The following is a 13,422-nucleotide window of genomic DNA, read 5'->3' on the forward strand; positions in this document are numbered from 1 at the left end:
TGGTGGGAAATCCAAAGTTGCTTCCATGTGGCTCTTGACTTCCAAATAAGACTGGTGGTTTGGGGAGCATTCAGATTATGTCATTCTTCAATATGCAGTTCCACAGGGCGGGTAAGGTAGAGATGTTCCACCAGGCTTTTGGCTGAGGACAGCGACAGGCTCTATCATGGCTGGCACCACCTCCTTTAGTCCATCTTTTTTCTTTCGCCCCCCTCCTGGTCCTGCCTGTGGGGTGGCAACGCAGTCCGGAACGGGCTTAAAATTCGAGTCATGGACGCCATCTGGGAATTGTTTTCAAGATCGTACTGAATGTTCATATTGTATTTTATTTACTGTTGTACATCACTCAGAGCCCTGTGAACTCAGGGATTGGGTGATTCATAAATGTCATTTATAAATAAAATTAAATTAAAATAGTCTACTTTCCAGATTTCCCTCTGCTTTGCTCTGATCTTTTTTCAGAAAGATAGCAGTCCAAGCACATTCGGATGCTGTGTGGACAGGAAGCTATGCATTTATTTTGGTCCCGCCTGCATTGGCACCATTTCCTGGCCTCAGTCACCTGTGGCTATCATTCTTTGTTGGGTGATAGTGAGATATTGAAAAATGGTATTTAGCAGAGATAATATAGCCCAGCAGAGCCTGAGTAAAATAATTATGACTGAGAGTCCATGTGTGATTAAAATATAAAGTTTTTACTAAATTCTAGCATGGGGAAGGGTTACTGGGATGAAAATAACAACAGAGCTAAGTTGGCTACATCCTTACACTACAAAGACAAAACTAGAAGAGAGCAGTTATGGCTTCCCTTCTTCTTCTTGAGAACAACAAAGACGGGAAGAGGAGCCATAAAATGCTAAAACACTTTGACACTCTCGTTCCAATCAAACTCCTAGATCAGGGAGAAATTTCCGGGGTTCTACTCCTAAAACAACATTGGTTACATGAGAAACATGTGACTTCCTGTGAGTAACAGAAACAAACATTTAACCCCAGATGTACTGAGTATTTTCAACTTGTAATACCCAACATTCTTCCATACTCTGTACCAGCCAGGGGTCATTTCGTAGAAAAAGAGCTAGGGGAACTCATTAGCATAACTCATTAGCATATGCCACACCCCCTGACATCACCGGAAGTGTGTCATAAGGCCACACCCCCTGACATCGCCGGAAGTGTGTCATAAGGCCACACACCACACCCCCAACGGTCCCGGCCGCTGCCGCCGACCTTGCAGCTCCACTGCCGAGCCCCATGAGGGGCCCAGCGGTGGACCTGCAAGGCCAGCGGGAGTGCAAGGAAGCCCCGCGAAGGCCCTCCCTGGCCCCAGGCAGGCAGGGGTGGGGAGAGGCAGGGAGGAAGCAACTTACCCTCCCTCTTTTCCTGCCTCCTCCTGGCTGAATGAGGGCCGGAAGCGGGACGGCCGGAAGCAGGGGCGGGGCTTAGTCATGTGCCCCACCCCCCGTACCTCACCCGGGGGAACTGCGATCCCCCGCGATTCCCCCCGAAATGACCTCTGTGTACCACGGTTGGGATTCCCCCCCACACACACTTTTAAAAAAAAACAGGATGTGAGTGCTATAGTGCTGTGGCATTGTAGTGAGGGGGATGGCAGCTGTGGTGTGGCTGAGGCAGGGAATGCTCACAGAAAACTGCAGAATGGCCATACAGCTGCCACCGCAAGTGCCTTTGCATTCATAGCAACTGAGAGGTAGGTGGAGGATCTTACTGTGTGAATGCAGCCCAAGGTAACCTTTCCTTTGGAGAAGAAAGAACTGGAGGCTTATATGTCTTTGTGATCATTTGTTTATTTTACAGACGTCTTTGTTAAGCAGGTATTATGTGGAAGTAAGAAGAAATACGCAGGCAGACAGGTCTAAGACCCAATGTCAAATGAGTCCAACATCATTAAAAGAGTTCCCCAGGCAGAAACTCTAGTAATCCATCCTCAGCTGCTCTCAGCTCCCCTTCTCCTCTCTCCTTCCTCACACAAAATGTGCTACCAATAGCAGGTATGTGTGACTTTCATTTTAGATTCCCCGCATCCCATATCAGAGACTTTGTATAAATAACAGCAGGGCTTTTTTTGTAGAAAAAGCCCAGCAGGAACTCATTAGTATAATAGGCCATACCCAACAGCAGGAACTCATTAGCATATTAGGCCACACCCTGACAGCACAGCTCATTTGCATATTAGGCCACACACCCATGTTACCAGGTGTGGTCATCCAGCCACACCCACCTATTGCTTCTTATTCCCTTTACCTTGTTTGTTGTCAAAACCCAGGGGGTTTTGCATGTTAGGCCACACACCCCTAATTGTAGCCAATCCTAATGAATTTCTGCTGTTGAGTGTGGCCTATTATGCTAATGAGTTCCTGCTGGGCGTGGCCAACTTGGGAGCCACCGGAACTCCGTTCCTGTGCGATCCTGCCCCAAAATAGCCCTGAATAACAGAATAGCATGCCTGCAACAATGTGAATGGGCCACATGGCCTGCTGATGCAATCAATGCTTTGGATGCAAAGATAGAAAGGGTCAAAGCAGGTACCTGAACAATATATCTGAATATTCTTATTCACACAAAAAGAATATGGAAATCCTTCAGCCTGTATAGGCAACTGACTCATGGGTTTTCAGTAAGCATAGCACTTGCCTTAGAGGATACTTGTTCTACTGGGGCCGTTTCTCCTGACAGATCTCTCCTTAGAGCTTCAGAACCGGGGGCCAAATAACATGTTATATAAAGCTGTGCATTTGTTTTCCTTTGGTTTTCTTTACAAATAAAAACAAAAAGTGGCCTCTGAGGTAGCAAGTTTCAGTGAAAGAATGGTGGGTGGAGAGGGGCTGCTGGACCTTTTCAATTCAGGAAAGATGGACCCCTGCCAAAGCATGAGAAATAACCAAGAAGAATGTTTCTGAGATGAAAGCCAGCTAGAAGGGAGAGTCCTAAGCTGTTCTGGCTTCCCTTCTGCCATTTCTCTACTGAAACTCACAAACTTATGAAAGGCAATCTCAGGTAAAAGATATATTCAGCACCTGTTGTGAGTAAAGCGTAACTTGTCCTTGTGCACTTTTACATTGTTGTAGCACAGTTTCTCTCTCCTGGGAATTGCTTCCATTATCACCATGTTCTGATATTTCTGCCACACTTTTTGAGGAGTCTTCAGCAGCGGAATGGAAGGGGCCATGCATCGATATAAATACATGGAGGGTAACTTACAGATGGGGAGTTTGCCCCAGTTCGGATGACACTGGGAGGCAGGGTTTTTTTTCCTGCTTCCCCACAGCATGATGGGGCTTTTATGATCTCCTGTGTTTCCCCTGACTTTTCTGTGATCTTTCCCACACTTAGGGTTGCCAGCCCTCCTCTGGCAGTGCCCAGGAGCACTTCAGGGATGGAGCCTAGGGAGAGGGAATGTCACAGATCCTGTGGGTTTCAGAGGGGAGCTGTGCTGGTCTGCAATAGAACAGCTAGATTCAAGTCCAGTAGCACCTCAGAGACCAGAAAGATTTTCAGAGGATAAGTTTTCAAGAGACAAAACTCCTGGTTGCTGGGGCGCCTCGGGGCCGGGCTCGGTTTTCTCGGCTCGGCTTACCACATCATTCTATTACCGCCGGACACAGCCCTGCAGGCGGTTCAGAGGGCCTCGATGGCTACGGTGATGATGGCTACCATTGGAGCCGTATTTGGGGTGACCACGTGTCTCAGCGCACAGATCCGAGAGGCGCCAGACGACCCTCTGAACTACTTCATAGGCGGCTGCGCATCTGGCACCATCCTCGGAGCCAGAGCTCACAGCTTTGCCACTGGCACAACGGCGTGTCTCAGCCTCGGCCTCCTGGCTACACTTACTAAAACTGGCAAGATGGAGGGCTGGCGGGTGACCTTTCCCCGAGTGTAAGCCTGGAGCTTCCCCCTGTGTCCTGTCCAGTAGAGGTCATGCTGTGTGCCGCAGCCCTGGGCATTGGCTGAGATCCACAGAGAACCCTGGCTGCTCCGTGTCTGAACGGCCCGGGGCTGGTGTGCAGTCAGACTGGTCTTTGTGATGGTGGAAGCTTCAGTGCCGATACAGAGACCACCACCCTGGAGTCCTTCATCCCTCCAGACTGAAGCAGCTCGAGCAGGGTTCAAACTGCTGTGTTGATTCCCAGCAAGCTGCATCCACCTCTTGATTGGCCAGTTCCAGTTTCTAGACCTTTGTGCCTCTAGGGCAGGTGATTAAATCTTTACAAAACACAAAATGTTTTTTGAAATAAAAAAAAGGGGGGGAAAGACAAAACTCCCTTCTTCATCAGATACACGGGAGATTATGGAAGCCACACAATGTTGTGGGGAAGCAGCCCCCACTGTCTGACAAAGGAAGTTTTGACTCTCAAAACCTTATAATCTGAAAATCTTGTTGGTCTCTAAGGTGCTGCTGGACCTTAATCATACAAATGTTGTGAAATCATTTCCAGTCGAGCACCAGAAGCGTTGTCAGTGTCTGAAACACTCTAGAAATCCCCCCAACTTCTATGTTAAATACCATAGGTATTTGAGACATTCCTAGAGTACCATGGATGCTGTGATATCACTTCTGGGTGATTGACTGAAAGTGACATCACAGTGTTCATGATACCCCACCTCCGTTTTTTCCTCCTGCTTTTCCATTAAGAAATGGTGGGAGGTAAGCCTCTTTTGCTGTCATGTTTTGTGGAACATAACGGCAAAGCTGGGGCAGCATCTATGTGGACAGGAACATCTCGATCTTCCCAGCTCCACCCACACCAGCTCCATTTTCTCTGGTCCAGTTCTCCATAGCAGCCATTCCCCCACTCACTTCTACAGGGTTTATTTTTTAAAATCACAGTTGGCGTATCATTATAGCATTATAATGTTACTAGGAGTAAGGCGTGTTGTGGGAAGAATTACAACAAGCTCTAGAAAGGGACTCCAGGTGAGTGTCCCGGCTGTGGGGTGGGGTGGCGGGCGGAAGGGGGAAATAGAGGGAGGCAAGCCATATTTGTTTCCTCCTGCTTAGCTATAAGGCAGGGCTGTCTCAAGTCATTTTGCTGCCCCAAGTGGGTACTATGGGAGGACAGCCTCATGGTAACAGGTATGGTTCCCTCCACCCCTGACTTATGTTGATTTGGGGCTATGCAGTGGCAGCTATGCCAGGTCTTCTGGGTTCCAAGGGTCTGGAAAGTGGTTCCGTAGCCAGGTACAGGTTTGCCAACTCTGGGTAGGGAAATACCTGTAGGTTTGAGGGGTAGAGCCTGGCCTGGGGAGCTTCCTGATGGTCCCTGGGTTTTGGCTACTGTGTGACACAGAGTCTTGGACTAGATGGACCACTGTCCTGATCCAACATGGTATCTCTTATATTCTTATGTCCTTAAGTCTTTATGTTACTTACAGATAAACTGCACATTAACCTTTTTTTTTTTAAAGTCAGCTTTTAACAACATGGTATTCAAACACCAGTACGACGCAAGTATACTGCCATAGAGCTCACCCTTCAGAGCAACCATTTTCTCTATGGGGACAGATCTCTGTAGTGTGGAGATCAATTGTAAGTCAGGAAAATGTCCAGGCCTTCCCTTTCTCCTCAATTCCTGGTTAACAGTTTAACTGATTAACACTTCAGCTTACTCCCTGGTAATGCCCCATAGCATCTTGGGATGCCCAACTTGGGAGCTGTAGTTCTAATTCCCTTTGCTATGGCTGCAGTAAGGCCAACTAAGAACTACAACTTCCAAGATGCAATGTGTCAAAAGTGGGTGTATAAGAATGGAGCAGCCGGTGGGATGGGCCAATAGGTGCCAAGGCAGCTTCCCCAGTGCCAGCATGGCTTGGTTTTTATATACTAACTAGGAATAAGGCTCGTTGTGGAAATACATACAACGAGCTCTAGAAAGAGGCTCTGGGCGAGTGCCCTGGTCTTGGACACTCAGCATCAATTTGCTGTGTATAATGACACAGAGCTTACCATTTTCTTCAGGGGAACTGATCTTCACCATCTGAAGAGTAGTTGTAATTCTGAGTAATCTCCAGCCCTCACCTGGAGATTGGCAACAATGGCTAGAAATGGCTGGTTTGGAGGGTAGAGTCTATGGACCTGTCTGAGGTCCCACCCTTCCTCAAACCCCAACCTGTCCAGGTTCCACCCCTCAAATCTCCAGGTATTTCCCAACCTGGAGTTGGCAACCCTATCTCCTTCCCAGCCAGCCATCAACCTACCATTATCTGCCCCTCTGACCTCAGGTTTCCAACTCCTTCCCACTCCCTGCAGCCTCTACCTAGGAAAAGTACAGTCTTTATCCACAGTAGGGACCAAAACAGCTCACATCATTCTCCTCTCCCCCTTTTGATCTGCACAACAGCTCTGTGATGTAGTTTAGGCTGAACGTCTGTGAGTGGTCCAAAATCACCAAATCAATTCCCACAGCAAGAACCTGGGTCTGGCAGACCCTGCAGACCAACAGGGTATAATGACACAGAGTCCACCATTTTCTCCAGGGGAACTGGTTGCTGCCATCTGAAGAGCAGTTGTAATTCTGAGTGATCTCCAGTTCTCACCTGGAGATTGGCAACAATGATTCACCTGGAAGAAAAGTATAGCCTTTCTCTGCAGTGGGGACCAAAGCAGTTTACATCATTCTCCTCTCTCCCTTTTGATCTGCACAACCTTGTGAGGTAGGTTAGGCTGAAGGTCTGTGACTGGTCCGAAATCACCCACTCAGCTTCCACAGCAATAACCTGGGTCTGGCAGATCCTGCTCTGAAGTGCTAACTGCTGCACCACACTGACTGTCTAGGGGGGCTGCTGCTGGTGAACAGGATCTCATAAAGTCATACCAGTCAGGTGTCATCAAGTCACCCAGAGGGCACTGCCAGGCCTAGGGTAGCCAACCTCCAGGTGGAGCCTGAAGATCACCTGGTATCACAACTGAACTCCAGTCAACAGATCTCTCTCTCCCCCTGGAGAAAATAAACTGCTTTGGAGGGTGGACTCTATGGGATTCTATTCAGCTGAGGCCTCTCCCCTCCCCAAACTCTGGTTTCCGTAGACTCCACAATAAAATCTCCAGGAATTTCCCAACCTGGAGTTGGCAACCCTAGTCAGGACTGGCCCCAATGGTAAAGGTAAAGGTTCCCTTGCTCGAAAGCCAGTCGAATCCGACTCTAGGGTTGCGGTGCTCATCTCCGTTTCAAAGCCGAAGAGCCAGCGCTGTCCGAAGACGTTTCCGTGGTCATGTGGCCAGCATGACTAAACACCAAGGCGCACGGAACGCTGTTACCTTCCCACCGAAGTGGTACCTATTTATCTACTTGCAATTTCTTGCTTTCGAACTGCTAGGTTGGCAGGAGCTGGAAGACAGGAGCTCACCCTGTCTTGCGGCACCCGGGTCTTGAACCGCTGAACTACTGACCTTCCACAGCCTGCAGTTCAGCGTCTTAACCACTTGAGCCACCGCAGCTCCTTGGCCCCAATGAGTTCCCCACAAAGGCCACAGTAGGCCTGGAAAGGGTCTCCTCCCCCCACCTTTTTACTGCCAGAACCAAGTTTGGTCGCCTAGCAACTGCCACTGAGGGGAAAATTAGCCCAACAGCAGAAGGAGAAGGGAGTGATCTGATGGCTGATGGCTCACCTCAGTAGCCAGCCAGCCTTCAAGGAACCAAGCAAGCAGCACTAGAAGCCTCTTCTTGAACAGGGAACAGTCTTTTCAGTAGCAAGCCAGATGCAGAAGCATCTTTGTTAGGAGAGACAGCTGTTTTGGCAGTTTATTCTGACAGGGAACAGTGGCTGAGGCGACAGTGGGCAGGGAAGAGGAGTGAAGCCAGCACACAGCCAATGACACACAAGTACTCTTGAGTGGCGGTTGATGGGCCATTGGCTGATGGAGTGCACAGCTCAGTCAATGGGAGAGCTGGAAATGGCCAACACGTTAGGGCAATTATATATATCAGATCTTCCTCATCATGGAAAGTAGCTCTGGATGACAGAATAACTGAACAGTCCCCTTGGAAGCCTCAAAATTCTTGCTGGCCAGTCTTAGTGAGATCTCCTCTTACCTCTTACATCACCAAATGGAGATCTTTTCTTATCTCTTACAGCACCAAATGGAGGTAAGAGGACAGGTTTGTCTATAGAAAGCATTGAATTTGAACAGTGTGTGGATATCAAATGAGTGACAACAAGGGCCCTTCAAGGTTGTTGTGAATTTGTGGATAAAACTGATTGGCCGTAATGCTGTGCAGATGCAGGTGTGCTTAAACTCATGGATTCAAAGATCCCTTGACAATGTTGGATTGTGACCACTGGGTCTTTTTTTAATGCTGAAATGGTACACAGCAGTGATGGTGAATGTCGGGTGGAGTCTATAGCATTGTAGCTGGCTGAGGTCCACCCCACCTCAAACCTCACCGTCTCCAGGCTCCATCCCTCAAATCTCCAGGAATTTCCCACCTGGAGCTGGCAACCCTATCTCCTTCTCAGCCAATTATCAACCTACCTTTATTTCCCACTCACTCTTCAGCTTTCCACCCCCCCCACCACCTGCAGCCTCTACCATGCTCTGAAGCCCTGACTGCTACGTCACAGTGGCTGTCATACAGGGGCCATCTCGGCAGGATATAAGGACACAGAGTCCACCATTTTCTCCAGGGGAACTGATCTCTGCCATCTGGAAAGCAGTTGTAATTCTGAGTGATCTTCAGCCCTCACCTGGAGACTGGCAACAATGGTTTCTCTCAACAGGCACTAAGTGTACCTCAGAACACATTTTACCTCAGAAGAGCAACAGCAAACTGTTTAGAATGTTAGAGGCAAAGGCCTCTAACAACCTCTGTGTTCCGAGGCAAAGGCCAATCAGGCCACATATGCAAATAACCTCTGTGTTCTCTGGCTAGGGGGGGGCGAGGAACAGCAAACTGTTTAGAATGTTGGAGGCGAGACTCAGGCAACTCAGCCAGTGGATAGGGACAGCTTCTGACTGACAGATCACGGGCGCCGTGTGGAATGTTCACCAGCATGCCACCACCAACAGAGAATTATTATATAGAGAGATAAGAGTCTGTCTATCAGGTTCTATACATTCTCAACATTCATTTTTAAACAAGTCTCTAGCCCTTTTTCTTGCAGAAATATGTCTGATACGCATTTCCCCTTATAGCTCAGCAATGAAATAGGACAGAGACTTACTTTTAAAAAACATCACAGGTGGGAATTCAAGCATCTGACACACAGTTTATTATAATGCTATAACAATATGTCAGTTTCTGGGTTTTAAAAACCCTGGAAACCCACCCACCCCACCTCTTGGCATGAAGGGAAGGGCCTCCATGGAGAAACCTGCTGTATGGAAGCCTAATTGCTGTTGCATTGTATCCGTGCAGGAAACCACACATGGAAACCACAACAGCCCAATCTGTGTGGACAGCACCTGCATTCCAGATGTGCCAAACCACAGCTCTCTGGCAATGTGTCTGGTCTGCCCCTCCCCACTAGTACATCTGCTGCCTTGTCTATTTTATTTTTGTTTGTTTGCCCAGATTTTATCAGATTTTCCTGGACATCTTCCAGTTGTTTTACTGACTTGGCATTTTATAATTTGTTTTATGGCCCATATATTATTTTAAAATGTTTTATTTGTCTGGCCCTGTTTTTACAGATTTTGTGCTGGTTTTGGTTATGGTTCAGTTTTGTTGTTTCTCCCTCTATGATTACTGCTCCAGTTCTTTTATGATTTACTGCTGTTTGGTTATTTTAAATTGTTGCTTGTTCTGTAGTTTTATGTTTTTTTAAAAAGATAGCCAGTTTGGTGCAGTGGTTAAGAGCGGTGGACTCTAACCTGGAGAATCAGTTCGATTCCCCACTCTTCCACATGAAGCCAGCTGTGTGACCTTGGGCCAGTCAGAATTCTTTCAAAGCTCTCTCAGCCCCCCAAAACAAGTCTTACTTACCACTAGCATAACACTAAGAGCAGGGATCATTTCCTGCAGGAGTGCACAGGACCAGAGCCCTCAGTCAGAACAAGAAGCAGCCAGGTAAATTGCAGAGCTCCCCCCCCCCGGTCTGCCTTCCCTGACCCACGTCAAGGCACAGGGCCCGGGGAAGGCCTCTTGAGTGCCCCACCCCTGCCTTCCCTGACCCACGTTAAGGCACAGGGCCCGGGGAAGGCATCTTGAGTGCCCCACCCCACCTTCCCTGGCCCCTGCCAGGGCCCAGGGAAGGCCTCTGGAGCCCCACCACCACCTTTCCCAGCTTGCCCACTTTGGTGGGTGGCCTGGGAAAGGCCTACAGAGCCCCACACTCGCCTTTCCCGGCCCGGCAGCCTCGGCACGTAGCCCAGGAAAGGCCTACAGAGCCCCCCCTCCGCCTTTCGCGGCACCTGGCTGGTGCGGGGTGGCGATGGGGGCTTGATCAGGGTGGGTACGTGGGCCACGGGGGGTGCCGGGGCCTTGATGAGGGGTGAGGGAGCCGTGGGGGGGGCTTGATCAGGGGGTGGGAGAGCCTCCCTCCCTCCCCATCTATTTGCCCTCTTTCTTTCTTTCCCTCCTTCTTTCCTTCTCTTTCTTTCCCTTTTTCTTTCTGTTCTTTTTTCCTTCTCTCCTTCTTTCTTTCCCTCCTTCTTCCCTTCTCTCCTTTCTTTCCCTCCTTCTTTCCTTCTCTCCTTTCCCTTCCAAAACAGTCCAGTGGCACCTTTAAGACCAAGTTTTATTCAGGTACAAGCTCTCCCTCCTCTGTGACGACAGATCTGCACGTCCTCCCCCATAGCTAGCAATCCAAAATAGTGGAGCCTGAGCAGTGGGTGTTGCCTTCTGACACACTTCCAGTGATGTCAGGGGGTGTGGCTTATGCAAATAAGTTATGCTAATGAGTTGTGCTAATGAGCTCCTGCACCTCTTTTTCTACAAAATGACCCCTGACTAAGCGCTAGAACTTGCGGCTGCCAGACAATCTTTAGCACTCCCAGCCACTTTGGCAAGTAATTCTGGACAGGCAGCAAAGGCAAGTCCTAAATAAATAAATAAATAATGTAGTGTGATAATATTTTCCAACACAGTTCACTGGAGAGAGAGAGAAGCACAATACTGGCAGAGAAACAACTGCGATATCCTAGTACTTAAAACAAACAAACAAACCTTACCAGGGAGTCACAGAAGGGAGGAAGACAATGTGAACATGTATCCTTTAATATATAGGCATGTCCTAGCAGCTTGGTTCTCTGCATCACCTGTTATTTCCTTATTTTCCATATCAGGCATCTACACAGATACATGCACCTGTTTTCTCCTTACAATCTCAGATATTGCTGTGTTTGCAAATGACCAAAACACATCCTCCTACAAAGGGTCAGTTGGTGCCTTGTTTTAAGATGGCAGTCGCATAGTTTGTAAAAATGGCCTGTTGGTGTAAAATCAAGTCTCCAGGAGGCTGTAAACAAATCCTTTTTTAACAGACAAATCTTATCCTTCCCTCAGAATAACTGTTGTGTCTCTTTATTCTTTTAACTCTTTGACACAGTCCTCATTTTACAAAACCTGAGCAAGGCTGTTAACAACTGGACATTTTGGAGGTCATTGATTCATAGGGTTGTCTTAAGTTGGAAGCGACTTGGCGGCACGTTAACATGCATACACACACAGGACCCAGGCCATTTGTACAAGTGAAACTTAAAGCAGCTTTTATATTTTCCCACATTAGGAATAGCCACATAATTGTTAATTTCCCCGGTAACCCAAGCTTTTGACACTTAAATAGCTTATGTGCAGCAAAAGTATTTGAAATATTTCTCTTTGAAGCCAAGATGGCATTCTATAAATTTGAGAATTAGCTAACTAGCTATTGTGCCTGCTGAATAATTCTGTGTAGCTCACAGTCTTGCGTATCTTGCAGTCTTGCAGTCTTGAACCACAGCAGAAGCGGGTTCAAGAAAATGTTTAATTGTGTATATCGTGTGTCATTTTCTGTGGGAACAGTGCAGCAGCAGCAGCAGCAGCTGCTGCCACTATTTGCATAGAGACTTAAACTTGGTTGGCGCTTGATGTCACAAATAAACACTGCATCCACAATAGACCTTTGTCTTCCATGCAGCATTTCAGCCAAAGAAGTACAATTGTCCCTTTTGTGGAAGTCTTTGGGATCTTTTTTTCTTGACTGTATGTTAATATATTTAAATTATTTTACCAAGTTAAAAAAAAAAACCTGTCCTTACTTTTCACAAAGGGTCACAATTGGATTTACTGAACTGTTTGTAGATTAATCTAATTAAACACTTAAAAGCTGCAATTCCGGGATGGTGCTAAGCTGGAGTGAGTAGGTTCAAAACCCTGCCTGGCTTGACGTCACAAGACCTGCAGCTCCATCTCATCTCAGCATATAAGAATCTTAGTATGCCCATGCTGGTCACAGATCAAATGATACCTTTATTGAACTATTTACTGTTCAAAATGTTAGAAGTGAGCTTGCAAGTTACACAGAACTCTTATTAAGAATTAGGTGTCTAGACCAAAACACACAAAAAAGCACATACCTATGCTAATATTAACATGATAAAGATTGGTGTTCTTTTTTTTTCTTTTTTTTCTTTTTTTTTATGGCAATGCTTAAACAGGAAGGTTTAAAGTACAAAGTAGTTGATCCTTCTTGGAAGATCAAGTTGCAACCCCTGAGAAAGATGGCAAAAGAACTTTGCAACGGGGAGAGCTGCAAACATTATTGTTGTTGTATTTTTTTTAAGGAAGACAGATTCATGATCTCAGGAAAGGGTTGCCAGGTTCCCCCGGCCACTTGGGAGGGTTGCGTTTCTACATCTAGACTGGGAAACTCTTGGAGATTTGGGGATGGAGCCTGGGGAGGACAGGGACCTCAGTGGGACACAATGTCTACCCTCCAAAGTATCCATTTTCTCCTTGGGAACTCATCTCTGTAGTCTGAAGTTGAGCTGTAATTCTGGGAGATCCCCAAGTCCCACCTGGAGTCTGGCATCCCTAACTGGTCAGTTTCATAAGAACATAGCAAGACCCAATGTTGGATCAGGCCAATGGCCCATCCAATCCAGTACCTCAGTCACACAGTGGCCAAAAATACCAGGTGCCATCAGGAGGTCCACCAGTGGGGCCAGGGCACTAGAAGCCCTCCCACTGTTGCCCCCCCAAACACCAAGAATACAGAGCATCTCTTGCCCCAGACCGAGAGTTCTGATGCCACGAGCTTCTATTCACAGGGCTTCCCCGAGGCCTGTATTTCAAAGGAGATTTGAATAAGGAAGTGTCCCCTGCACCTAAAATAAGGTTTGGATCCCCACACTTCATACACCCCCGTCTTCAGCGGACCCTCCCCTTCGAGGGGACACATGGTCCAAAGTGTGGTTCTGGTGCCAGTTGCTCCAAAGTGTGGTGCCCCCAGGACAAACACACAGGCAGACACTGGGGCCAG

Source organism: Gekko japonicus, unplaced genomic scaffold (genome assembly GCF_001447785.1).
Source record: "Gekko japonicus isolate JY-2015 unplaced genomic scaffold, Gekko_japonicus_V1.1 scaffold1652, whole genome shotgun sequence".
Classification (NCBI taxonomy): Eukaryota; Metazoa; Chordata; class Lepidosauria; order Squamata; family Gekkonidae; genus Gekko; species Gekko japonicus.